General features: G+C 43.5%; 1 long non-coding RNA gene and 1 pseudogene across 1 annotated transcript in view; both read right to left on the bottom strand.

Moving 5' to 3' along the window:
* Nucleotides 1-14,565: 14,565 nt before the first annotated feature.
* On the bottom strand, nucleotides 14,566-15,435 carry LOC101596831 (annotated as a pseudogene).
* Nucleotides 15,436-15,608: 173 nt separating this feature from the next.
* LOC123460817 overlaps nucleotides 15,609-26,883 on the bottom strand; it is a 31,320-nt gene continuing 20,045 nt past the window's right edge. The window contains exons 2-3 of the long non-coding RNA XR_006637220.1: nucleotides 25,623-25,710; nucleotides 15,609-16,240 (exon numbers count right to left, since the gene is read on the bottom strand). This is a non-coding gene — a long non-coding RNA (uncharacterized LOC123460817). The remainder of the gene's footprint in view (nucleotides 16,241-25,622; nucleotides 25,711-26,883) is intronic.

The raw sequence follows: 26,883 nt of genomic DNA, 5'->3' as shown, positions 1-26,883 counted from the left end.
AAATTGGTGTACAATGTGAAACAGAAGAGTCACAATTGAGGAGAAATCAGTCCTCTTGACTTCCCAAAGGAGGGAAAACTACTTGGCCAGCATGACCCTGACTCATCCTAAAGGCAAAAGACACCAGTAAGCTATGGGGCTACTCCTGTGCCTCTAAAGTCTCTTTGGAGAGCCACTAATGACCTCCAAAATTAATCCTTAATTAACTTTTGGCTATCTTCATGGTCTTAAACACTCAGAGGGAAATGTATAACCAAAGATAAAAAAAAAAATACCTTAAATACATGAATGACCTATTAAGTAACACAAGAGCTTTCCAAGACGGGAAACAAACAAACATTAAAACATCTTTTCCCCATAGTTCTAATTCTATAATAAGGAAAGACAACTAGAGATGTTCAAAGGGTTATTTTCAAATCTACAATATGTAAATAAGTTCTGGGACCAAAAAATATATTTGTACAGCCTTTAATAGCACCCAATAGCTCTTTATTATCAAGATTAAATATTGTGTATATGTGTCTGATAACTCTGCTAACATCTCATCTGTTTTACAAGTCATGTTGACTACTACTGTGCCACTTAATGAACACTTCTGAAAGAAAATCTCAGCCAGCTCATCCTCAGATGGTCCTAAGATGATCCAAGCCTGTCTATTTGGATTCCCTCAACCTCCAAAATGATCAATTTGCTATGTGCTCACTTCTCATTAACTCCTTACTTTTATTCTTTCTCCCCATTGTTCTCTTTCAAGACTATCTTCCTACACTCTGGGGGTCCATTAAAATAGTTCCCCTCTCTGGGAGAGACTCTCTAACTGCAACAAGTCCCCACTTCGTGTCCCGTTCAGCAGGAAATAGTAAATGATCTGATGTCTTTGACCCAGTCCCTTAAAGCAGTTAGCGTCTTCTCATGAGAGGGAGAAATAAAAGGATTACTCTTCCTACAACAAGAAGGACTATGCCAAGCCCTGGGAGAACAATGTTGTTTTCATATCAACAATTTGGGTATCGTTAGAGATAGCTTAGCCATGGTCTGCAAGAAACTAGAGGAAGGGGCTAAAACTAAAACAGAATCAAAATTGATATGAATCCATGTTTGATTGGTCCCTGTGGCTAACGACCTTGCTCTCAGTCCTAGCTGGACCCATGAGTCTATTCTATTATTGGCATTACTAACCCTTGGACCCTGTATAATCAATGAACAAATCTCTTTTATCGGGGAATGAATTAATGCAGTACAACTCATGGTGCTAAGTACCCAGTACCATCCTTTACAACCTCTCCCCTAATAAGGACCCAAGATTGGGTCCTCCTAAATTACAAGTATGTTTAAAGTTCCTCAAATACACGTAGCCAATTACAGAGTTTGATTGGAATGCCATGCAGATTATCAATGGATCTACATCACCTCTAAAACTTACAATGCTAATTATGAAAATTGGGTAAAGGTCAAAATGCACTTGGAAGGAATTTGGCACCATGATAACATTTTGTTAGATTTGGTTAGTTCACCTTCAGAAATTCTAGCTACACAGAACAGACATCTTGATTTTGATGCCACTAAGTCTGCTAATGATTTACTTACTGCAAATAAGTCTGTGCTGCCTGGTTGGAACTCTCCAAGTTCCTGGATAGGCAGCTTTGCAGCTGTGGGAATTTGCCTTCTGCTTCTCTTATGCCTATTGCCTATTTTCTTCAAGTGTCTAAAGAAGTCTATTATGAATGTTCACGCAGAGGTCTGAGGTATGCACTCTCCCTCAGACTTTATCCTAATCCTCCCTGACTTTTGTCCGGCTGGTAGCCAGAGATGGGTAAGATCGGAGGAGGAGGCATCCAACCTAAGACAGGGCACATATTGAAGGATAATACGTTTGTTCTATGATGGGTAAGGATGTTCTTCTGCCTCTGACAACCTAAGACAGGCACAGTAGCTTCTTTTAATAAATAAAGAAGGGAGAAATGTTGGGAGCTGCAGCTAGTCTTTGATCTTCAGACACAGAGGCTTTATTGTATGGCCTTGGGGAAGCTGACTTTAGACATGTAGGCATTGCTCATTGTTGAGAAAGTTTTATTTTCTGTATATAAGCTTGTGTCTGCCTGAATAGACTTGAGCCTTGATCAGTACTTGTCTTGGCTCCATTCCTTATGTGCTTGTCTCAGATCCATTTCCACTCCTTCTTTCAGGGTCTGTTCTGACTCTCGTGCCATAGGCCGGCACACCATCTTGGCAGGAGGAGAATTCTCCTCTGGCGTGAGTCTTTCAGCTAAACCTGCTCCCTAGATCTTAATCTCCTGAACAATGAACTTCACAACTCATAATTCCTCCCTGAATAAACTTTTTATAATTTACCCTTGTGGGAATCTATTTTATCAGTTATTTGCTTTAGCAGACAAAGACCCATAAGTTGGGGGTTCACAGGCCCTCCATGAGCCCCAAAATGTTGCATCAGAATCATGCAATCTCAAATGTCTGTTGGATGAAGAAAATTCATTTTCCCTGGTTACAGAGGAAGAAAATGGGCTCAGTATGGGCTGGAAAGATAGTTCAGCACTTGCTTGCAAAACCTGCTGACCCAGGTTCAATTTCCCAGTACCCATAGAAAGCCAGGTTCTGAGCTGGAGAGATGGCACTAAATGATGCCTGCATCTGGAATCTGTTTGAAATGGCAGGAGGCCCTGGCAGTATTCATTCTCTCTCTCCCTCCCTCCCTCCCTCCCTCCCTCCCTCCCTCCCTCCCTCCCTCTTTCTCTCTCTCTCTCTCCTTGCTTCTTGAAAATAAAAACTTAAAGAAAGAAATAGGCTTAATGTCTTGTCTGAATCACTCAGGGCATAGGTTATGGTGACTAGGCTATCAACCTTGAGCTCTATACATACATAGTCCCCAGCCCCACAGACTCTCTAAAGAGCTTCACTGGAAAGAGACCACAGCATCTGTTTGTATACCTCCAGTATTGGGAAACCTGTGGTTTCAGAGACAGTCCATTGGCACACAGAACAATATTTTAGTTTTGTTAATGCTAGCTGTTTTCTGTATTGGTCACCTTCATGCAAGTTTAAATGACAGTGCATCTAATCTCTATGTTTTCTGTGTGTCCTGTTCTTGGGCCTTATAGATGTTTCTGTGCTTTCTTTTTTTGTTTGTTTGTTTTTTTGAGGTAGGGTCTTAGTCTAGCCCAGGCTGACCTGGCATTCACTATAGTCTCAAGGTGGCCTTGGACTCACAGCAATCCTCCTACCTCTGCCTCCTAAGTGCTGGGATTAACGGCATGCACCACCACGCCTGGCTCTGTTTCTGTGTTTTCATCATCTTTGTCTTACTTCCCAACATGCTACTTAGTCAATGCCCTAATCAGTTGTCTTGGCCAGAGGTTCAGACAATGGCTACTCACTATGAGCACCAGAGGGTATATCTGTGTAGTCTGCTAAATTCTTAGCACTTGTCCTGGCACAGAGTAGGCAGTTAAGGTATTTGCTGAATGAGAGAATAATTCTAGAAGTGGAGGGTCTAGTAGTGAACAAACAGAACTCTCACCTCCCCATCATGGGTGCTTTCAAAGTTGGCTCATACAGCCTAGCTCATAGCTAGTTTTATGAACCTAGCCTCCTCCCAGCCCTACACTGGCAACCACAAAGTTTTGGTTACTCAAATCATTAAGACATGCCTGATATGGTTGCACACAGCTGACAGTTTAGTCCCAGCGTGCTGGAGGCAAAGGTAGGAGGATTACCACAAGTTCAAGGTCACTCTGAGACCAAACATTGAATCCCAGGTCAACCTGGGCTAGAGTAAGACCCAGCCTTGAATAAAACAAAACAAAACAAAAAACTAGATATATTAATTAGTCTGGCATGGTGGTGCCTGCCTTGAATCCTGGACTCTGGGAGGCAGAAGTAGGAGGATCACTTAGTTAGAGGCCAGTCAGCCTGAGACTACAGAATGAGTTCCAGGTCAGCCTGGCTAGTGTGAAATCCCACCTTGGGAAAAACAAAACAAACAACAAAAAAAAAAACAAAAAAAAAAAACTGGCCCATAGATAGGCAAGTCCTCCTCAATCTCATTTTTGTTAAATAAGGATTTCTCCCCATCTTTTTGCCTATGGGACAGTGAGTATAGTGAAAGCATAAGTTTTCCCAGTACATAGTGAGGTAAGTACTTGATGACCCACCAAAGGTTAGTGATAAGACTTTACCGCTGAAGACACCTTATTTGGTTGACATGTAAAATGGAATGGCATGGCTGGAAGCTGGAAGAGAGTCAGTCCCCAGACAGTCAATGTGTCTAGTATCAGAAGGTGCTACATGGGCGACTGGGGGAAAATGACCAATATCTGTCCAAGCAATTCATGGTCTAACCTACCTTGCAGCAAATAACCTGTTGTGATGTCCACACAAGTGCAATAGTTGCACTCAGCCATGGTGGGGAACCAACTGCTCTCACTTCAGCTAACTGATCCCCTCAGTGGTATGAGACCCATAGCTGGAGCTGGGAAACAAGTCATAACCATATCCAAACATAAGCCTGCTCTCCATTATCAAGCTACCATCAATTGTGGGCTACAAGAGGGCCTACACCTATTAAATTCTCTATTAAAAAAAAAAATAAAGGTTATCTCATTTGTCTGGTGCTAACTTACTCTCCGTTGGAGAATTTGCTTCTCTTTTTCAGATAGATGCAGATCCTAAGGAGAGAGCCTCATCATACCTCAAAAGGGCCCTGGCTGAAACTAAGAATAATTGGTGAAACAAGAAAGGGTGCTGTTTTCTTGGTGAACTGGGTACCAGCACAAGGGTGAAGGAGATCAACACAGAGAAAAAGCAACTCATACCAAATCAGAGATCCAGAGACCCAGAGGCCCCCAACACCTCATCACTGAAGCAGACCAAAAATGAACCCAACATGGCTCAGGGAAATTTTGTGGAACAGAAGGTGGAAATAATGTCAGAGCCACATGTTGGGTCATGATATGCAGAGACATTTATCCTACCCATAACTGTGGGCTATCTCCAGAATGCATGACCCATATACCTCAACAAGGAGGGGCCAAGGGGAGGGGGTAGGTCACAGATGAGCCTAATAATGGTACTAAACTGACTGTATTTGCTGAGTACATAACTAATTAATAAAAAAAATAAAAAATAAATTTTAAAAAGAATCTTGGCTTTACCACATACTGGGTTTATAACCTTGCCCCAATCATTTGACCTTGCCCACCTTCCATTTTCAGTATCAGTAAAATGTAATTAAAAGAAACAGGGGGGCTGGAGAGATGGCTTAGCGGTTAAGCGCTTGCCTGTGAAGCCTAAGGACCCCGGTTCAAGGCTCGATTCTCCAGGACCCACGTTAGCCAGATGCACAAGGGGGCACACGCGTCTGGAGTTTGTTTGCAGTGGCTAGAAGCCCTGGCGCCCATTCTCTCTCTCTCTCTCTCTCTCTCTCTCTCTCTCTCTCTCTGCCTCTTTCTCTCTCTCTGTCTGTTGCTCTCAAATAAATAAATAAAATAAACAAACAAAAAAAAAAGAAACAGGGCTGGAGAGATCGCTCAATGGTTAAGGCATTTGCTTGCAAGGCTTAACAAACCAGGTTTGATTCCCCAGTACCCACATGCATATGCCATTTGTGCGCTTGTCTTTACGAGTTAATGAGAAGTGAGCACACAGCAAACTGGTCCTTTTTGAGGTTGAGGGAATCCAAGTAGACAGGCTTGGATCATCTCGGGACCATGTGAATTTCTTCCAGAACTGTTCATTAAATGGCACAGCAGTATTTGACATGGCTTGTAAAACAGATGAGATGTTAGCAGAGTTATCAGAAACATATACACAACATTTAACCTTGATAATAGAGAGCTATTGGGTGCCATTAAATGCTGTTGAAATATGGTTTTGGGTCTGAAGACTTATTTATATATTCTAGATTTGAAAACAACCCTTTGACATCTATAGTTGTTTTTCTTTATTATAGAATTAGAACTATGGGGAAAAGATGTCTTAATGTTTGTTTGTTTCCCCTCTTGGAAAGTTCTTGTTGTATTATTTAATAGGCCATTCCTATATTTAAAGTCTTTTTTATCTTTGGTTATACATTTCTCTCTGAGTGTTTAAGACCATGCAGATAGCCAAAATTTAATTAAGGATTAATTTTGGAGGTTATTAATGGCTCTCCAAAGAGACTTTAGGGACCCAGGAATAGCCCCATAGTTTACTGGTGTTTTCTGTCTGTTAGGATGAGTCAGGGCCATAGTGGCCAAGTAGTTTTCCCTTCCTTGGGAAGTCAGGAGGACTGATTGCTCCTCAGTTGTGACTCTCATGGTTCAGAATGTACACCAATTTTGTCTGGGTCTTCGTATCCTCCCTGCTCAGGAAGACAGCTGACTAACCAGGGGGCCAGTGTAGAAGTGTCCCATCATCTCCAGTGGCCTCATGACATGGAAGCACAGGCCAAAATATTGGTCCCTTTTGCTCCAATGACTCCAATTGTCTTTGGCTTTGGCTTCTATGTAGGTAATTAACACACTTAGAAAGGAAGTTATACCAACCTGGATGTATGTGCATAGAGAGCACATTTGATTACTGAAATAGATTTAGTTAAAGAATGTCACAGGGCTTCTAAAATCATTTTGTCCAATCTAAAATTTTTGTTGTACTGTGGCAGCATAAGCCATATATCTGAGGTATAGAAAGTAGGCACATCTCACACTTTCAATATCTAACATTGATAAATATAGGCAGAACCTGTTACCAGTCTTGAAAACAGTACCAGTTGATTGACAAACTAACTAATTTAATGTAGAAATTGTCAAAAAGGACGAGTAAGACAGTATAAAGTCTTAGCACCTGTGTTTGAAAACATCTTCAATTAGTTCAGATACCTGTGTGGATACCAATTACCCAGAGAACATTGGAAACAGAACCACAGAGCTTGATTTTTTTTTTTTTTTTCAGATGAAGACCATTGTTTGAGCATGAGGCTGTACCCTAAAGTAGGGAATATGTCTTAAGGGTTAATTTTGTTACAAGCACTGGACTTAAGATGCCAAAATTGAGACAGTTACTTTACATACAATAGAGTAGAATCTGGTATTTTCTGAGCCAAAACTGCTAGCTAAATATTAATATAACCCTTAATAAATATTTTTGAAAGAAAAAACATTATTTGACATCCAATGATTTTGGCTTAAACTTGATAGCTATTGATTTCATGCACCACAGAAATTTTTATTAACATAAAACAGTTTTATGTTTTACGCATGACTTAAATCTGATAAAGCTTACACAAGCTATCTCAACATATTTTAGCCTGAAAATTAGTTTTTTATTCTTTTTTTTTTTTAAATTGTTTTTGTTTTATTTTTATTTGATAGTGACAGACAGAGAAAGAGGCAGATAGGGAGAGAAGAGAGAGAATGGGTGCGCCAGGGCTTCCATCCTCTGCAAACGAACTCCAGATGCATACGCCCTCACGTGCATCTGGCTAATGTGGGTCCTGGGGAATCGAGCCTCAAACCGCGGTCCTTAGGCTTCACAGGCAAGCGCTTAACCGCTAAGCCATCTCTCCAGCCCAGTTTTTTATTCTTTAAGAGTTTGTAAACAGTTGAAAAATCTCTATCTTTAGGCGTGGCTTTTAGGTTTAGCCTGAAAATTCTTTCCTACATATGCACATCTTTGTCCACATACTTTAACATTCTGATCTAAGTACCACTCCAAAGGCATTATTAATGAGCATTCTATGTCCCAACATTGAAAAATTCCTTCACAGTTCCTTCAATCAACTCATCTCACCCTATTAAACATCTTTCTTATAAGGCTATTAAGAAAAACTACACCAAAAAAAAGAAAAAAGAAAAAAGAAAAACTACACCAAATTGATTAATCCTATTACTGACTGACAAGCAAGTAGTCTAAAGACAATTTTCTTTTTTTTAAGATTTTATTTTCATTTATTTATTTATTAGAGACAGAGAGAGAGGGAGAGAGTGAGAATGGGCACACCAAGGCTTCTAGCCACTGCAAACAAACTCCAGATGCATGTGCCACCATGTGCATCTGGCTTATGCTGGAGAAAGTGCCTTAACTGCTAAGCCATCTCTCCAGCCCCTAAAGACATTAATACCAATAACACACTTGGAAATGATTTTTTTTTAATTTTATTTATTTGAGAGTGACAGACACAGAGAGAAAGACAGATAGAGGGAGAGAGAGAGAATGGGCGTGCCAGGGCTTCCAGCCTCTGCAAACGAACTCCAGACGCATGCACCCCCTTGTGCATCTGGCTAACGTGGGACCTGGGGAACCGAGCCTCGAACTGGGGTCCTTAGGCTTCACAGGCAAGTGCCTAACCACTAAGCCATCTCTCCAGCCTGGAAATGATTTTATTAGGAGTAACTAAGGCAAGTTTTGTTGCTATCTTGAGGCAGGCTTGCCTAGAAGTCAGGTCAGTTGTCTCCTCCTTTTAAGTAACAGGACATTATAATCTTTTTTTAAAAATACCTGACAAATTGTAAGTTACCACTTCAGAGAGAATTTTGTTGTTTTCAATAATCCTCTATGTAACAAAGTATGACATTCTTTACATAAAATTTCAGTTTACCATAGGCTTTAAACATGACTTGTTTTTTGTTTTTCTTTCTTGCTGCTGTTTGGTGTGCTGCAGCTGCCGGGCAGGGCTTGCATGCACCTTAAATCAGCCCTGCACTACTCCTGGGCACTCACCAGGGCTCCGGTCTAGTACACATGGAGGTAATGGCCAAGACTGGCTGAGATGACTGGCTGGGTCCAAGGACTCTGGCTACCTGAAGGGGAAAGAAGTGGGGGGGGGCACTGGGACTGTTAGGAAAAGAGGGGGCCTCTAGGACTGCCAGGAGACCATTGAAGAAGGGGTCCACTGGGAAAAGAGAAGGCCTCCAGGACCACCAGGAGGCACCATTGTCTGTCTGCCACCTGACTCTGACCCAAGCCACTTTGGAGAGCTTGCAAAGCTGGCTTGTAGTTTCACTGCTTAAAGGAAGTGAGGGGAAATTTCCTTCCTGAACTTTTCACATCCTATTCAGATAAGCTATGCGGGTCCACGTGTCTGGGCCACATGCATGCCCAGAAATCCAGGGGGCAACCTGGAGGACTTCTTCCCAAAGGAGTCAGCCTCCCTCTAGGAGAACTTAATTCCCTTAGCTTTCAGAAGAGCTCTTATTCCATGAATCTGAGATTTCTTTTGTCAGGAGGCAATATTACCCAAGACAGAGAAAGATTAGAAATGCCAAGACCAGAGGGCAACGTTCCCGAGGGCTGATTAGCACATGGGGGTTCCCCAAAGATCTGGGCGTGAGCCTGCCCACAAGTTTAAGAGGCCAGTGACCTGCCCTACAGGCTTTTAAGAGGTCGATGTGTTACTGATTTTTTGTGTCAGAGAGGAATTAGAGGGTTTTTGCCAACACCCAATGGGTTGTTGGGGTCCAGGGAGAGGATGCTGGCCTTCAGTTAATACCAAAAAGTGGCCTCGGCCAAGAGACGTCAGTTGCTAGTTCGTTGTGTCTGGTCCCACGCGATGGCACAAACTGAAAATAAAGGAAGAAAGAGAGAAACCTGTCAGCCCTCAAAAACGTGGAGGCAAGACCACATGGGTTGATGTCTCCGTGTCTCTCTGGGAGAGTATTCACCTGCCCTGTCCATCTCATAACGATTCTTGCTCTGGGGGCCAGCCGTGGTTCCCCCCAGGCATCCAGGCAACCAGGGGTGGGTGAGTGTGTGATGAGAGAAACACTCCCAGGAGAAAATTGAACAGCTCTGTTTATTGTCCCTGAAATGAGTTTATAAGCATCTGAGGGTGGGGGAACGGTCCTAGGGGGATTGGACATACCAAGTTCATTTCTGATGCCTAATTAGCATATGTGAACATTCATTCCAGCAGCTAGGCAGGGGGTCAGGTGATCTAGGGTCTCAGGAATAGGCTGTGTGAAGACTGATAAAAGGAGTTCCCTAGGCAACTGGCCAAAGGTCACAGGGCTATGGGGAGAGCCTAAATTCAGGTGTGCTGGGCTTAGAGAGGGAGTGGCCTCCTGTAGCCTGGAGGTCATTAGCCCTGCCTGAAAGCTCAGGTCCCTCTTCTGAAGGCTCCAGCCTGTGCCTGGCAGTGCCCAACAGTGGCGTGGTAGACTTGGAAGGCAGAGGTAGGAGGATCACCATGAGTTCAAAGCTACCCTGAGGCTACATAGTGAATTTCAGGTCAGACTGGGCTAGAGTGAAACCCTCCCTTGATAAAAGAAAAGAGATCAAGCTGGAGCTGAGCTGAAAACTTCTCCCTGTGGACCAGCTGACACAAAACTGAAAAAGGCTATGCTGCATACAGTCCTATGGGAGAGAAATGTCATTAATGGTGGTAAACAGCAATGGACATTGCAAGCCTTAATATTGGCCAGCCAGGCCAAATATGCCAACTAGGGCAAGAGTGGCATGTCTGCTATGGGGTAACAAACCATGCTCTAATAGACTACAGTCCTGCTCCACAGGAGGAAATACATCCCTGGTACTGAAAACTTACTCAAAAGCCTGTGGTGGGAGAGGTCATGAGCCCTAGGAGAGTAATACCTACTGTTATCTGGCTAAATGCACATATTATGCTCACCAAACTGCCCTGTAAGCACTTTTCTTAATGTTCATACCCTATATTAATGCTACTCTCACTTTTGGTCAGAGAAGCTTTTTTTTTTTTTTTTTTTTAGATGGTACTGTCTTCTGGGATGGCTCAAAAGGCACTGTAGTGCTGAGAAGAAGTGACAGAGGATTGTTCAGCATTGAAATATCTGTATCACACCCTCCAAGGCTCTGGGTCCATTGAGGAAGAGGTGACAGAAAGAATGTAAGAGCCAAATGAAGGGTAGGACTCCTTACAATACACTCTTCCAGTCACACAATGACCTCTCAGTGCCTGGCACTACCTACAGAAGACCCTCATAATAGGAGGAAAAGATGATAGCATCAAAGTAAAAGAGATGCTATTTGAGACATTGAGGAGATATGATGGAGAGTGGATTTGTGAGGGGGATATGTATTGTCTATAATTATGGAAGTTGTTCAATTAAAAACATTTTTAAAAGCTGGGACTTGTGTTGCACACCTTTAATCTCAGCACTCAGGAGGCAGTGGTGGGGGCTCACTGTAAGTTTGAGGCCACCCTGAGACTACATAGTGAATTCCAGACCAGCCTGGGCTACAGCAAGACCTTACCTATAAAACCCAAAATATAGGCTGGAGAGATGGCTTAGTGGTTAAGGCATTTGCCTGCAAAGCCAAAAGATCCTGGTTTGATTCTCCAGCAGGACCCACGTAAACCAGATGCACAAGGGGGTGCATGTGTCTGGAGTTTGTTGGCAGTGGCTGGAGACCCTGGTGCACCCATTCTTTCTCTCTCACTCTCTCTCTGCCTCTCTCTCTCAAATAAATAAATTTTTAAAATTTTGAAACACACATATACATATAGTATCTTTTTCATTGGTAAATCAAAAATGTAGGTAGGAAAAATTTGTGAGGTGGCAGAATGGCAACACACAAGCCATATGTGTTTGATTTTGCTGCCTATCCAGTGTTATTGCAAAGGCATATTTGTCTTTTTTTTTTCTTTAGACCAGTCTCAAGTAGCTCAGTATGACCTCAGTCTCACCAAGTAACAGGCTGGCCTTGAACTCCTGATCCTCCTCTACCTCCTGAATGTTGGGGTTGAAGGCATGCATCATCACACCAGACTGCGGTGTGTCTTTCACTGGAGAGTCACATGATGTAACTTGGCTGTCCCACTGTGCACATCCACGTGGCTTCAGTATGTGGCATAGGGCACAGACCATTCAGTCTGCTCTGTTTGCATGAGCTGCAGGAGAGAGCTCTGCTCAAATTAGGAAATTAAAAATCAAACAAATATGAAAAGTCTTCTGGTGTATTACTTTCTAACTTTCAGCCCTGACTCCATTGGCACTATTGCCAGAGGCCTGTAAGTCTCTATTGGTGCCGCCAGTGGGTACAGACTGAAGAAGGGTCACACCTTCCACAAACAGCTGTACTTGTCAGACAGTAGACCAGCTTCTAACATCCATTCTGCTCCAAGACTGCCTGTTGTGTGCTCATAGCCAAAACACTGTCTTTAAAAAAAAAAAAATTGGGGCTGGAGAGATGGCTCAGCGGTTAAGCGCTTGCCTGTGAAGCCTAAGGACCCCAGTTCGAGGCTCGGTTCCCCAGGTCCCACGTTAGCCAGATGCACAAGGGGGCGCACGCATCTGGAGTTCGTTTGCAGTGGCTGGAAGCCCTGGCGCGCCCATTCTCTCTCTCTCCCTCTATCTGTCTTTCTCTCTGTGTCTGTTGCTCTCAAATAAAAAAAAAAAAAAAATTTGAAGAGAGAGTGGGGAGGGGGAAGAGGTGAGTATGGGCGCACCAGGGCCTCTTGCCACTGCAAATGAGCTCCAGATGCATGTGCCACTTTGTGCACCTGGCTTAATGTGGATACGAGGGAATTAATCTTAGGAACGTGCCTTTAACCACTGAGCCATCTCCCAGCCCCTCACCCCTTTTAGTACAAGTTAAATAAGAGTTCATTAGAATGTAAAGCCAAGCAGAATAGCTCTTAAGAGGAGTCTTGAGAGGGTGTTTCCAAAACACTTTCTGTGCTTCAGTTTTCCCTCAGTGTAATGAATACAATATATATACCTACCTCATAGGATTAAGGGAATATTTATATATAGTTCTCTCTCCCATCTCTGTTTTTTGTTGTTGTTGTTTTGGGGGAGGTTTGAGGTAGGGTCTTGCTCTAGCCCTGGGCTTAAAGGTGCTGGGATTAAAGGTGTGTGTTACCACACCTGGCTTTCTCTTTTTTTTTTTTTTCCTGAGGCAGAGTCTCACTCTAGCCCAGGCTGACCTGGAACTCACTCTGTAGTCCCAGGCTGGCCTTGAACTCACAGTGACACTCCTACCTCTGCCTCCCTAGTGCTGTGAGTAAAGGCAAGTGCCACTGTGCCCAGCTGTAGTTCTTTTTCTGTTTTGTTTTGTTTGAAGCAGAGTCTTACTGTAGCCCTAGTTAATCTGGAATTCTCTGTATCTTCTGATCTCACATGCTGGAATTGAAGGCATGAGCCACTCTGCCAGGCTAATATTTTTACTGCTGTTAGCTCAGCCTGCAAAAGGACACAAGAAAGCCGCATCTTCCTCTGTGGGGTGTGGTAGTTGGCTGCCTGCAGTATTTAATGGGTGCAGGCACTCCTCATCCATTTCAGCCATTGCCTACTGCTCAAGAACCTACCTACTACGATGTCATATTGCTTACCTCACCAAACTCAATGTCTCTCAGAGTATTAAAACCCAGAAAAACTGACCACATTTAGTGTCTCCAGATGATGCATTCTCAAAAGGACAATGTCGCCCCCAAGGGGCATATAGACGCTCTTGAAACTCCATGGATAGAGTTCAAACAGTTCTTCTGAGATAATGTATTTTGGTACTGAAATGTCCTTGGAGGGAGATAATAAGGAATAATGTCTGAGAAGTTTCCTGAGCCCTGAGGCACCCTTGGAGAAAAGTTTAAGAAGCATGATAGGCAATAGTTCCCTCAGGTGATTCATACCTGTCATCCTAGCACTTTGGAGGCTAAAGCAGGAGGATTGCATGAGTTTAAGGCCAATTTATCTCAAAAAAGAAAAAGGAGATTTGTGAGGAAGAGAATGGGAGTGGAGGAAGGGGATTATCATGGTTTATTGTCTATACTTATGGAAACTGTCAATAAAAAGTTTAAACAATAGGGCTGGAGAGACAGCTTATTGGTTAAGGCTTGCCTACAAAGCCTAAGGACTCATGTTCCACTGCAGGTCCCACGTAAGCCAGATGCACCGTGATGCAAGCACGCTGTGCACGAGGGAGCGCATGTCTGGTGTCCAACTGCAGTGGCGAAAGGCCATGGTGGGAAACCTCCTCTCCCCCCACATAAAAAAAAAAGGTCAGTTTGTTGGGCTTGCCTCAAAATAAGTTTAAGAAAATAAAAGAAGGAGGAAGTGAAGGAGAGTGGGAGGAAGGGAAAGGGAGGACAGGTAAGCAATAGAAGAAATCATGTTGTTTGTTCTGGGCCTTCAGTTTCCTCAGAAGTAAAAGAAAGGAGGTCAGATTGTGGCTTCGAAGGCACTTTTTAGTTCCGACAGTTGCGCCTTTCTTGACAGGGGTTCCCTAAGAGTACAGCTGATAGGACTCCACACAGAGCCTTTGCTCCTCCTACGTGTGAATTTCATTCACCCCTTTAAAAATACTGGATTCAATCCAAGGCCTCATGCATACTAGGTTAGTACTTTAACACTGATCCCAGCCCTCTTTTTAGTTTTGTTTGTTTGAGACAGGGTCTCACTAAGTTATACAGCCTAACCTTAAACTCACTTTATAACCAAGACAGGCCTTAATTTTTTTTTTCAATTCCTAAACCAACATACTTTACAGGCTTTGAAATTTTAATCTTTCTGCCTCAGCCTTTTTCTTTCTTTCTTTTTTTTCCCTGAAGGACAGTGTTTATTATTATCCATATGAAACAGAAAGTTCAGTGGCGTACACTCAGCCCAGCTTGGTGACGAGTTCTTTGGCCTCTGCCTTTTCCAGCTTGGCAATGCGAGCGACAGATTTTGGACCCAGGACGTTGCCCCCCAGCTCGCTTCACCCCCGCCCCCCCAGTGGCGACGAATTGCATCTGTCATTGTAATTGGTCCTGATAGCTCCCCCAGTTTAGCCAGGGCTCCTTTGTCTTCCGAGTTGGCCTGTGTGAAGCATGGCTTCCTGTGGACCAGCCGCGCTAGCCTGGCCTTCCCCAAGACGATGCAGTATGGGACCCCATCTTGCGACACAGGGCAGGCAGGCACACGACCAGCTCAATGGGATCCACTTCATGTGCGATCACCACCAGCTGAGCCTTATTGTTCTCCACCAAAGTCGTGATGGTGTTGACCCCCGCTCGAAGGACAGGGGCCCGCTTAGTCGGGACATGCCTTTGCCAGCAGCTTTTTCTGAGCAGGCACCCAGCCCCTGCTGCTTCTGCTGCGTAGCCTCTGGCCCGTACTTGTGGTCAGGTCTCAGCAGCTGGGTAGCTGTTTGGCGGTCCAAAGCTGTTGGTCACCGGAGGCACTTAGCCGTTTATACAAGATGCAACCGGTTGTAATGGGGCCATTTGACTAAGCGGGTGGAGTCCCTTTGGGGCTGAGTGTCCCATCTACTGCCAAAATTCTTGGGCCTTTTCTCAGAGGATTTACAACCTTTTTGTTTTCCTGCTTCTTTACGACAGCACGTGCCTGGGCCACCTTTTTATTTTTTCCCCTTGGCTTTCTTCCTTTTTGGCATCTTGCTTTGCTGGAGGAGAGAGCTGCCTCAGCCTTTTGATCACCTGGTGTAACAGCACTGTGCCTCTAGCCCACTCCCCACATTGGTCTTCATTTGCCCCACCCCCTTCACCTGAAACTTCCTCTTTTTTTTTCTTTTTTTTAAATTTTATTTATCTATTTATTTGAGAGCAACAGACACAGAGAGAAAGACAGATAGGAGAGAGAGAGAATGGGTACACCAGGGCTTCCATCCTCTGCAAACGAACTCCAGACGCGTGCGCCCCCTTGTGCATCTCGGCTAACGTGGGACCTGGGGAACCGAGCCTCGAACCGGGGTCCTTAGGCTTCACAGGCAAGCGCTTAACCGCTAAGCCATCTCTCCAGCCCTGAAACTTCCTCTTTTTAACACTCCCACTGCCAATGTGGCTGTGCCTGCAGAGGCAAGCTTGATAAGATTTAAGTGTTGGGTGACTCCTCAGAGCCCTAGGTGATGGAATTCCTGGTCAGCACTGAGCATAGAGCATAGTATGAAATAGATGCTTAACAAATCTTTACTGGAGAAACAATGTATGAGCGAATTTGTGAACTGTATTTCTTAATCTCTCTCCCTTTTCCATTCCATACCCTTCACGGTGTCCAGAGCAGTGAGAAACTTACTACACCAGGAGATTTGTCCTCTTTGGGGTTCCCAGAAGCAAACCAGAGGATAAAGAATGGAATGCCAGTATTTGGGGAGTCACCCCAGGAAACCCTAGTAGAGGAAAGCAGAAGGGAAAGGAAGGACCAATCAAGTCATAACCAAAAGCAATGAGATCTCAATTGCACTGGAGAGTCAGGGAGTCAGTGTAGTGACCCGGCTGAAGAGGAAGGAGCTGAAGGACTGCATTAGTTACCTTCTCATGGCTGGGACAGATTACCTGAAAAAAAAAAAAATGAGTTTAAGGGATTTTCTGTTTAGCAAACTGTAAAAGGCTGTATTGTCACCCTGGGAAGTCCACAGGAAGGTAGAAGCTTGGGCATACAGTAATTTTCTGAATCATTGCTAAAAGAACTTGATAGAACCCTTGACAGACATCTCAAAGTCTACTAACCTGCCATCCTTCCTTTCATATTTGTGTAGATATAACGCATAATACTTTCACAGTTCCAGAGATTGTGCCCAGAGCTCTAGCACATGCTAGGCAAGTTCTCTATCACTGATACTTCTGTAGCCTTATCAGTGGACCATTAAAAGCAATGAAAAGTGTAGGCAGGTAATTAGTGTCTATTGAACACTTAATAAGTGCCAGGCATGTTTATTTTTCTTCCTTTTTTTGAGGTAGGGTCTCACTCTAGCCCAGATTGACCTGGAATGCAGTATATAGTCTCAAACTCATGGTGATCCTCCTACCTCTGCCTCCCAAGGGGTGAGATTGAAGGTGCGTATCACCACGCCTGGCTTGCACTCCATATTTCTTGTTTAAATCTTTGGAACAACACTTGCAGTAGTTATATCTAGTTTAGCAAAAGTATAAGAGGGTCTGAAGAGATGGTTTAGCAGTTAAAGGTGCTTGCTTGCAAAGCTTGCTGGCCCTGGTTCAAATCTCCAGTACCCATGTAAAGCCAGATGCAAAAAGTGGTGCACACATTTAAAATACTTTCTAGCAGTAAGAGGCCCTGAAATACCCATTCTCATATTCTCTCTCTTTCAAATAAATAAATAGAGTATTATTAAAAGTCAGAAAGTATGAGATAAAATACAGTTCAAAAACCTAGGTAATGTGCCCAAGTATGTGTATGTGTGTTTGGAGGGAGTAGTCTCATGTAGCTTAGGTTCCTTCAAAGTCATTGTGTAGCCAAGAGTGACCTTGAACTTATGAACCCACTACCTGTACCTCCTAAGTGTCTACATGGAGACTACATTCCAGTTCAATCTGGGTTAGAGCAACAATTTACCTAAAAAAAAAAAAAAAAAGAGCCATGTGTGGTGGTGCATGCCTTTAATTCCAACACTTGGGAGGCAAAGATAGGAGAATCAACATAAGTTCAAGGCCACCCTGAGACTACATAGTGAATTTCAGGTCAGCCTGAGCTAGAGTGAGACCCTACCTCCAAAAAACAAAACAAAAACAAACAAACAAAGACTTATAAAGGATTTAATTGATGATGATGTGACTTAAGTAATGGATGTTAGTAACTAGATATTTACCTATCCTTGCACATGCAAATGCACACACACACACATATTTTGGAAATGAAGAGTTTTTTGTAAAAGTAAAACTATAAAATTAGAATAGTGGGTTAAACAGATAAAGACAAAATTGCTATAAATATAAAGCTCATCTAAAATGATGATGGAAGCAGGTATGGTGGTGCATATCTATAATCCTAGCACTTGGGAAGTAGAGGCCAGAAGATCAGATGTTCAAGGTCAGCCTCAATGAGACACAATGAGTTTAGGGCTAGATGGGACTACATAAGATCCTGATTTGCCCCCGACCTGCGGGGCCAATGTTACGCGGGGTGGTCGAGGAGGGCTGCAACCTGAAAGAACGGGTGGGAAAGAAGAAGGAGACCAAGCGGAGGTTTTGTCAAGGTCTTGTTTAGTGTTGGATTTTTTAGCCTTTTTATAATCAGTCAGCAGGCAGGAGGTTCAAGCAGGGGGCACAAGGAGGTAGGGCCACCTAGCTGTAATCTTTCTGGAACATCTTAGAATGGAACGTCTTGTGACATTTTTCCGGAGCTGTTGTTTGCCCTCGGGGAGGGGCCATATGAGGGCTGTTGGTTCTTCTTTTGTCCTAGGGCGGTCAGGTCATGGTCTCTGACACTGATTCAAAAAAAATCTAAATAGGGCTGGAGAGATGGCTTAGCGGTTAGGCGCTTGCCTGTGAAGGCTAAGGACCCCGGTTCGAGGCTCAGTTCCCCAGGTCCCACGTTAGCCAGATGCACAAGGGGGCGCACGCGTCTGGAGTTCGTTTGCAGAGGCTGGAAGCCCTGGCGCGCCCATTCTCTCTCTCTCCCTCTATCTGTCTTTCTCTCTGTGTCTGTCGCTCTCAAATAAATAAATTTAAAAAAAATTTAAAAAAAAATCTAAATAAAGGGGCTGGAGAGATGCCTCCCTGAGTAAAGTGCTTGCTGTGGAAGTGTCAGGACCTAAGCTTGGGTTCTCTAACATCCATGTAGAATGCTTAGATGTGATGAAATCCTAGTGCTAGGGAAGTGTAGACAGGGAATCTCTGGCTGAGTAGTCTAGCCCAATCAGCCAAATATAGGTATAGTGAGAGATCTTGCCTCAACAAATAAGGAGGGCACCTGATGTCAATCTCTGTTCACACACTGTGGTGGTTTGATTCAGGTGTCCCCCATAAACTTAGGTGTTCTGAATGCTAGGTTCCCAGCTGATGGATATTTGGGAATTAATGCCTCCTGGAGGGAGTGTATTGTTGGGGGTGGGCTTATGGGCTTTATAGACAGTTTCCCCATCCCAGTGTTTGGCACACCCTCCTGTTGCTGTGGTCCATCTTCTGTTGGCCAGGGGGTAATGTCCACCCTCTGCTCATGCCATCGTTTTCCCCTGCCATCGTGGAGCTTCCCCTCGAGCCTGTAAGCCAAAATAAACCTCTTTTTCCCAGAAGCTGCTCTTGGTTGGGTGATTTCTACCAGCAATGCGAACCGGACTGCAACACACACACATATGCATAAGCACTAACACATCCACTCACACACATGCACATGTCAAAAAGTTTAATTAAATAAGTAGGGCTAGAGAGATGGCTTAGTGGTAAGTCACTTGCCTGCAAAGCTTAAGGACCCAGGTTTGAGTCCCCAGTACCCACGTAAGCCAGTTGCACAAGGTGGCCCATGTGTCTGGAGTTCATTTGCAGTAGCTAGGAGGCCCTGGTGTGTCCATTCTCTTTCTCTCACACAAATAAATAAAAAAATATTTTTTTTAAAAAAAGGGCAGCCAATATTTAAAATAAATAAATAAGTAAGTAAATACAATGATGAGTACAGCCATCAGTCAGATAGTTGATTATCAACTGGTAAAGATATAGGCAGATCACAGAGGTAGAGAAGAAAAGAAGATATGCCTATATAAGCACATGAGCACCCAGTTCTTATGATGTGTATACCTTGAGCCAGACATGGATGTAGCAGATTACCATGACTAGAGATTAACACTATGATAGTAGAACATTCTAGTCTTTTAGGAGGAAAGTACTCTATTCTTAGAGTACTGGATATTTGGGAGCTATGATGTTGGGTGTAGGAGAGAATGAGAAGGTTAACTGACGTGAAGTAAGTGTAGCAGTTGTCTTCTCATCGGTGGGACAAAACATCTGACCCAAAGAATCTGGTGGAAGGTGAAGGGTTAGTTTCAGACTTACAGTCTCAAAGAGGAAGTTTCATCATGGCAGGAAAAGCATGGCTGAGTGCCACATTGGATCACTGCAGCATGGAAACAAAGTAGTCCAGGTTAGCTAGCTAGTGGAACATAAAGTAGGACTGGATAAGTAAGCCTCAAGGTACATCCCCAGTGACACACCTCCTCCATCTGGGTTCTGCCTCCCAAAGCTCCACCACCTGAGGATTAAGTATGAAGCTTAACTACAAACACATGAGGCCACAGGGATCCTTTCACATTCAAACTATCACAGTAAGCAAAAAATTTAAAAGCTAGTGTGAGGTTGGAGAGATTGCTTAGTGGTTAAGCACTTGCTTGTGAAGCCTAAGTACCCCAGTTTGAGGCTTGATTCCCCAGGACTCACATTAGCCAGATGCACAAGGGGGACACATGCATCTGGAGTTCATTTGCAGTGGCCGGAATCCCCAGCACACCCATTCTCATTCTCTCTCTTGCTCTCTGCCTCTTTCTCTCTCTCTCTCTCTCTCTCTTTCTGTCACTCTCAAATAAATACAAATAAACAAAAATATTTAAAAGCTAGTGTGAATTAAAATTTCTGAATCAACATGATCTACTATGTTTGAAATGACAATCAGGGACTGGAAAGAAGGCTTAGTGGTTGAGGCACTTGCCAGTAAAGTCTAAGGACCCAGGTTTAATTCTTCAGTATCCATGTAAGCTAGATGCACAAGGTGGTGCATGCATCTAAAGTTTGCATGCAGTGGAAAGAGACATTGGTGTGCCTATTGTATATATGCCTCTAACTCTCTATCTAAAAATAAATAAATTAAATCTTTTTTAAAAGAAGGGGCAATTGACAAAAAAAAAAAAAACAGGCTGGAGTGTTTCAAAAGTACAAAAATATCCTACCAATCAATCTAATTACCACTACTTTACAGTATGAATATGTGTTCTCTAAAATGCCCCTTGATCCCAACCATGTCAGCAGGCTCAGTTTTTGTACTCTGGAGGGATATTACACACTGGGGCACAGTAAACAGTCATGTTGCTTTTAACAAGGAAGGGAGAGGAAAAAGTACACCCTAAGTGTAAGGAACAAGTGAGAACAGAGAGTACCCCCACAGCATGGAGAACAAGTGACAGGAGAAATTATACCACATTCCCCTTCAGCATCAAGGAAAAGTAGGAAAAGAAAATGCACACCCAGTATGGAGAAAAAGTGAGAATAGAAAGTACAACTTCAGCATAGAAAACAGTGAGAGCAGAGGGTACACACTCACTAGAGAACAGTAAGAACAGAAAGTACATCCTCAGTGTGGAGAACAGTGAGAAGAGAAATACACCCTCAGTGGAGAACAGTGAAAAAAGAAAGTACACCCTCAGTGTGGAAAATGGAGAACAGAAATTACACCCTCAGTGGACAACAGTGATGACAGAAATTGACCCTCAGCATGGAGAACATTGAGTACAGAAAGTACATCCACAGTGAGGAGAACAGTGAGGACAGAAAGTACACACTCAGTGGAGAACAGTGAGAAAATAAAGTACACCCTCAGTGTGGAGAACAGTGATAGAAATACACACTCAGTGGAGAACAGTGAGAAAAGAAAGTATACCCTCAGTGTGGAGAACAGTGGGAATAGAAAGTACACTCTCAGCATGGAGAACAGAAAGGACAGAAAATACACTGACAGTGTGAAGAACTATGAGGACAGAAAGTACACACTCAGCATGGAGGACAGAGAGAACAGAAAGTACACCCTCAGTGTAGACAACAGTGAGAAGAGAAAGTACACACTCAGCAGGGAGAACAGTGAGAACAGAAAGTACAGCCTCAGTGTGGAGAACAGTGAGAAGGGAAAGTACACACTCAGCCTGGGGAACAGTGAGAACAGAAAGTACAGCCTCAGTGCTGAGAACAGAAAGTACACCATCAGCATGGAGAACATTGAGAACAGAAAGTACAGCCTCAGCATGGAGAACAGTGAGAACAGAAAGTGCAGCCTCAGCATGGGAAACAATGAGAACAGAAAGTACACACTCAGCATGGATAATAGTGAGAACAGAATGTATACCCTCAGTTTGGAGAACAGTGAGAATAGAAATTACAACCTCAGTGTGGAGAACAGTGAGAACAGAAAGTACACCGTCAGCATGGAAAACAGTGAAAACAGAAAGTACACCCTCACCATGGAGAATAGTGAGAACAGAATGCACAGCCTCAGCATGGATAACAGTGAGAATAGAAATACACCCTCAGTGTGGAGTACAGTGAGAACTGAAAGCACCGCCTCAATGTGGAGAACAGTGAGAACAGAAATACACCCTCAGCATGGAGAACAGTGAGAGCTGAAAGTTCACCCTCATTGTGGAGACCAGAGAAAACAGAAAATACACCCTCAGCATGGAGAACAGTGACAACTGAAAGTTCATCCTCAGCATGGAGTCCAGTGAGAACAGAAATTACAGCCTCAACCTGGAGAACAGTGAGAATAGGAAGTACACACTCAACCTGGGGAACAGTGTGGACAGAAAATACACCCTCAGTGGACAACAGTGAGAACAGAAAGTATACATTCAGCATGTACAAAAGTGATAACAGAAATTACACCTCCAATGTGGTGCACACCTGACAATAGAAAGTACACAGCATGGAAACAGTGAGAGCATATTGTCACACCCTCTGTGTGGGGAACTTATGCACCTAAGCATTAACTGCACACAGCTGTCCCTAATATTGTTACTAATAAGCCTTGGTCTACCACGTGTTCTCTTTCTTACGCCTTGGGCTATGTGAGTTGTTCTTCCTCTGTGTGAGGGTGGAGATAGACAGAGTTTTTCTTCTTAACTTTTCTTTTTAAAAATATATTTTTAACTTATTTATTGATAACATCCATAGCCACAGACAATAAACCACGATAATTCCCTCCCCTCCCCCACTCTCCTCTTCACAAGTCCACTCTCCATCATACCCCCGCCCCCTCTACTAGCCTCTCCTTTATTTTTCATTATTTGTTTATTTGGTTTTCCAAGGTAGGGTCTCGCTCTAGCTCAGGCTGACCTGGAACTCACTATGTAGTCCCTGTGTGGCCTGAAACAGAAATTCCCCTACCTCTGCCCCCATATGCTAGGATTAAAGGCATGTGCCACCTCGACAGGCCCTCTTCTTTTTTTTTGATGTCGTCATCTTTTCCTATTATGAGGGTCCTATGAGGGAGTATCAGGCATTGGCAATGTCATAGATATCCAGGCCATTTTGTGTTGTGAAGAGTACATTGTAAAGAGTCCTACCCTTCCTTCGGCTCTTTTATTCTTTCTGTCACATCTTGTACAATGGACCCTGAGCTTTGGAGGGTGTGATAGAGATATTGCAGTGAGCCCTCTTCTCTCACTTCTTAGCACCATGGTGCTTTTTGAGTCATCCCAGAGGTCACCACCACCTGAAAAGAGAAGCTTCTCGAACCAAAAGTGAGAGTAGCATTAGTGTTGCGAGTATTAATGTTGAGAGTACGTTAACAGTAAGAGTATTGACATTAAGAGAAGTGCTTACTGGGGAGGTTGGTGAACATAATAGATGCATTTAGCCAGACATCAGGAGGTGTTACATCCCTAGAGCTCATGACCTCCCCCACTATAGGTTTTCAGTACCAGGCATGTATTATGTTCTATGGAGTGGGTTTCCAGTCCAATTAGTGAGCAGTTGGTTTTCCCCATAGCAGACATACTACTATTGCACCAGTTGACTCATTTGGCCTGGCTGGCAAACTTAAGGCTTGCAGTGTCTATCGTTGTTTATCCACTGATAACTTCTCTCTTTCCCATAGGGCTGCATGCAGCATGGCTTTTTCCAGCTTTCAGTCAGCTGGTCTCCAGAGAGGAGGTTGTCAGATCAGCTCCAGCAAGATTTCTCAGTGAATTTGCAGCCCAAGAAGGTGGAGTTTTTAGCAAGAGGGTCTTACCATCTATTTCTGGTGGGAAGCCAGGAGCCTCAGCAATAGCCTGTAATGTTTTGGGGACACCAGGGACCTCCCTGGCCAACAACTCACTGGAAGGTATCCCGACCCTGACACTGAAATTTTTCTAGTAACAGTCTATGGCTTCTGGGTGTTTCATTGTTTAAAAAAGTAGGTTTCCGTATGGCTTATTCATACCCTCTTAGATTTTGATTAACCCACCTCCCTTCCTTTACGCAATCTCTTCTCCTGACCTCACTTAGGCCATTCCAACCTCAGTAATCTGTTCATCTATTTACATATATACAATGTGTATACTCCTGTCTTCTCCCCGCCCCCCAACCCTTTTCTAGCTTACTGGCCTCGGCTACCAATTTTTACTCAAACTCATATACAAATCTAAACATTTGTATATAGGATCCACATATGAGAGATATCATGTGGTGTCTGGTTTTCTGGGCCTGGGTTACCTCACTTAGCATAATCCTTTCCAGATCCATCCACTTCCTGGCACAGGTTTTCTTACAAACCATCTTAACCCACAGTGAAGTGTGTTATAATTACACGTATAAAGATGTAAGTGCCCACCAAGTTCTAAAGTTTAACAGAGGAAAGGACAATAGTGCCTTCCCTGCTTCTCAGAGAGGGGGGTGTATGGGAGTTAGCTATACTCTGCTCTGACTGCTATTTTTCCTAGAGTTCTGCCTATTCTTTTATCTGGTTAGCTTGGTTTTCTTATACTGTAGCTGCAAACTGTCTCATCTTTCACAGTGTTCCCAATGTTGCTGTTTTAACCATAACAGTAGCACAAAAAATATATTAGACCTAGTAAGTGTATTTAACGGAATTCTAGGATTACAAATCAACACATAAAATCCAATTGTAGGACTATACAAATGGCTGAGTGGTTAAAGGTTCTTGCTTGCAAAGCCTGATGGCCTAGGGTTTGACTCCACAGTACCCACATAAAGCCAGGTATACAAAATGACTCAGGCATCTGGAGTTTGTTTGCAGTGGCACGAGGTCCTGCTGTGTCAAATAATGAAATTTTTTTAAATTTATTTTGTTTATTTATTTACTTATTTATTTGAAAGTGACAGAGAGAGAAAGAGACAGACAGACAGACAGAGAGAGAGAGAGAGAGAGAGAGAGAAAGAGAATGGGCGGGCCAGGGCCTCCAGCCACTGCAAATGAACTCCAGACGTGTGCGCCCCCTTGTGCATCTGGCTAACGTGGGTCCTGGGGAATCGAACCTCAAACCGGGCTTCCTTAGGCTTCATAGGCAAGCGCTTGACCGCTAAGCTATCTCTCCAGCCTGAATTTTTTTTTTTAATTTTTTTGTTTATTTATTTGAGAGCAACAGACAGAGAAAGAGAGAGAAAGAATGGGCGCGCCAGCGCCTCCAGCCACTGCAAACGAACTCCAGATGCGTGCGCCCCCTTGTGCATCTGGCTAACATGGGTCCTGGAGAATCGAGCCTCGAACCGGGGTCCTTAGGCTTCACAGGCAAGCGCTTAACCACTAAGCCACCTCTCCAGCCCTGAAATATTTTTTAAAACCAATCATATTTCTAGAAACTATCAAAAGGTGAAAATGAATTAAATGAGTCCCAGTAGCAATGCCACCAAAAGAATACTTAGAATCCAGGCATGGTGGTACATGATTGTAATCCCAGTAGTTGGGAGATGGAAACAAAAGGATGAGGAGTTTGAGGCCAGCCTCAGCTATGAAACCAGCTCAAGGCCAGCCTGGACTACATAAGATTCTGTCTCAAACAAAACTTAAAGCAAAAAAGTAGCTGGGCATGGTGTTGTACATCTTTCTTCCAAGCACTCAGCACTTGGGAGGCAGAGGTAGGAGGGTGAATTCAATGCCACCCCAACAGTACATAGTGAATTCCAGATCAGCTTGGCTAGAGCGAGACCCTGCCTCAAAAAATACAGTAAATATTGAGGATTAAATTTAAGAAGTCCAAACCAGTTCATTAAAAATGAAACTTACCTAGGCATGGTGACATATGCTGTGATCCCAGCAGCTCTCAGGAGGCAGAAGCTCAAGTTGGGGACCAGCCTGGGCTACAGAGTGAGATCTGTCACAAAACAAACAAGCAAAACCCACAAAACATTGTTAAGACAAATTAAAGATATACCATATTCATGGAATGAACAATCCAATATTGTCAAAATGGTAGGGCTAGGGAGAAGGCTTAATGGTTAAAGACTTGCTTCAAAAGTTTGTTGGCTTGGGTTCAATTCTCCAGTCCTCATGTAAAGCCAGATGCACAAACTGACACGTACATCATACATCTGGAGGGAAACCAAGGGCCTCGGCAATGGCTTATAATGTTTTGGGAGCATCTGGGACCTCCCTGGCCAACAACTCACTGGAAGGTATCCCAATCCTGGCACTGAAAATTTTCTAACAATGATCTATGGATCCTGAGTGTTCCATTGTCTGAAACCAAAGGATTCCATATGATTTATTTGCATCCTCTTAGATTTTGATTAGCCCTCCCTCCACCTTTCCTTTACTCAGTCTCTTCCCCTGACCTCACTTTGGGCCTTTTCACCCCCATTAATATATTCTTATATATATGTAAGTAGAAGAATAGATTAAAATATAATTGTCCAGACACAGTAGTGCACACCTTTAATTCCAGTGCTGGGGAGGCAGATGTAGGAGAATTACTGTGAGTTTGAGGCCGTCATAAGACTATATAGTGAAATCCAGGACAGCCTAGTCTATTAGAGTGAGATCCTACCTTCAAAAGTCATTATATATAGTTTGAGGGGCTGGGGAAAGAGCTCAGTGTGTAAGAGTGCTTGCCATGTATGGCAGTTCTTGGCGAAGCAGCTTATTGAAGGGAAGAGTTTATTTCAGTTTTACAATTTCCAGGGTAAACTTCATCATGGTGGAGGAAACCAGCTCATTTCATCACACATTAGAAGAGAGAGAAGAGCAAGCATGAACTAATTGAGCACACAATAGAGCTAGACTGCTCAACTCCATTGTCTGCCTCCAGAAACATGACTCCTCTACCAAAGCTCCATCTTTCAAATGCTCCAGCAGCTGAGGACTAACTAGTATGCTTAATCACAAGCATTTGAAATTAGAGGAATATTTACGTTCAAACCACTACATCATGCAAGCACAATGGCTAGAGAATGAATGAGTTGAATCTCTACAGCCCTTGTAAAACCCCATCATGTCCACACATGCCTGTAAATTCAATTCTTTTTGGGGAAGACAACAGAGGATCAAC

This window comes from Jaculus jaculus, chromosome 5 (genome assembly GCF_020740685.1).
Source record: "Jaculus jaculus isolate mJacJac1 chromosome 5, mJacJac1.mat.Y.cur, whole genome shotgun sequence".
NCBI lineage: Eukaryota > Metazoa > Chordata > Mammalia > Rodentia > Dipodidae > Jaculus > Jaculus jaculus.
This window is presented reverse-complemented; position numbering and strand designations above follow the sequence as displayed.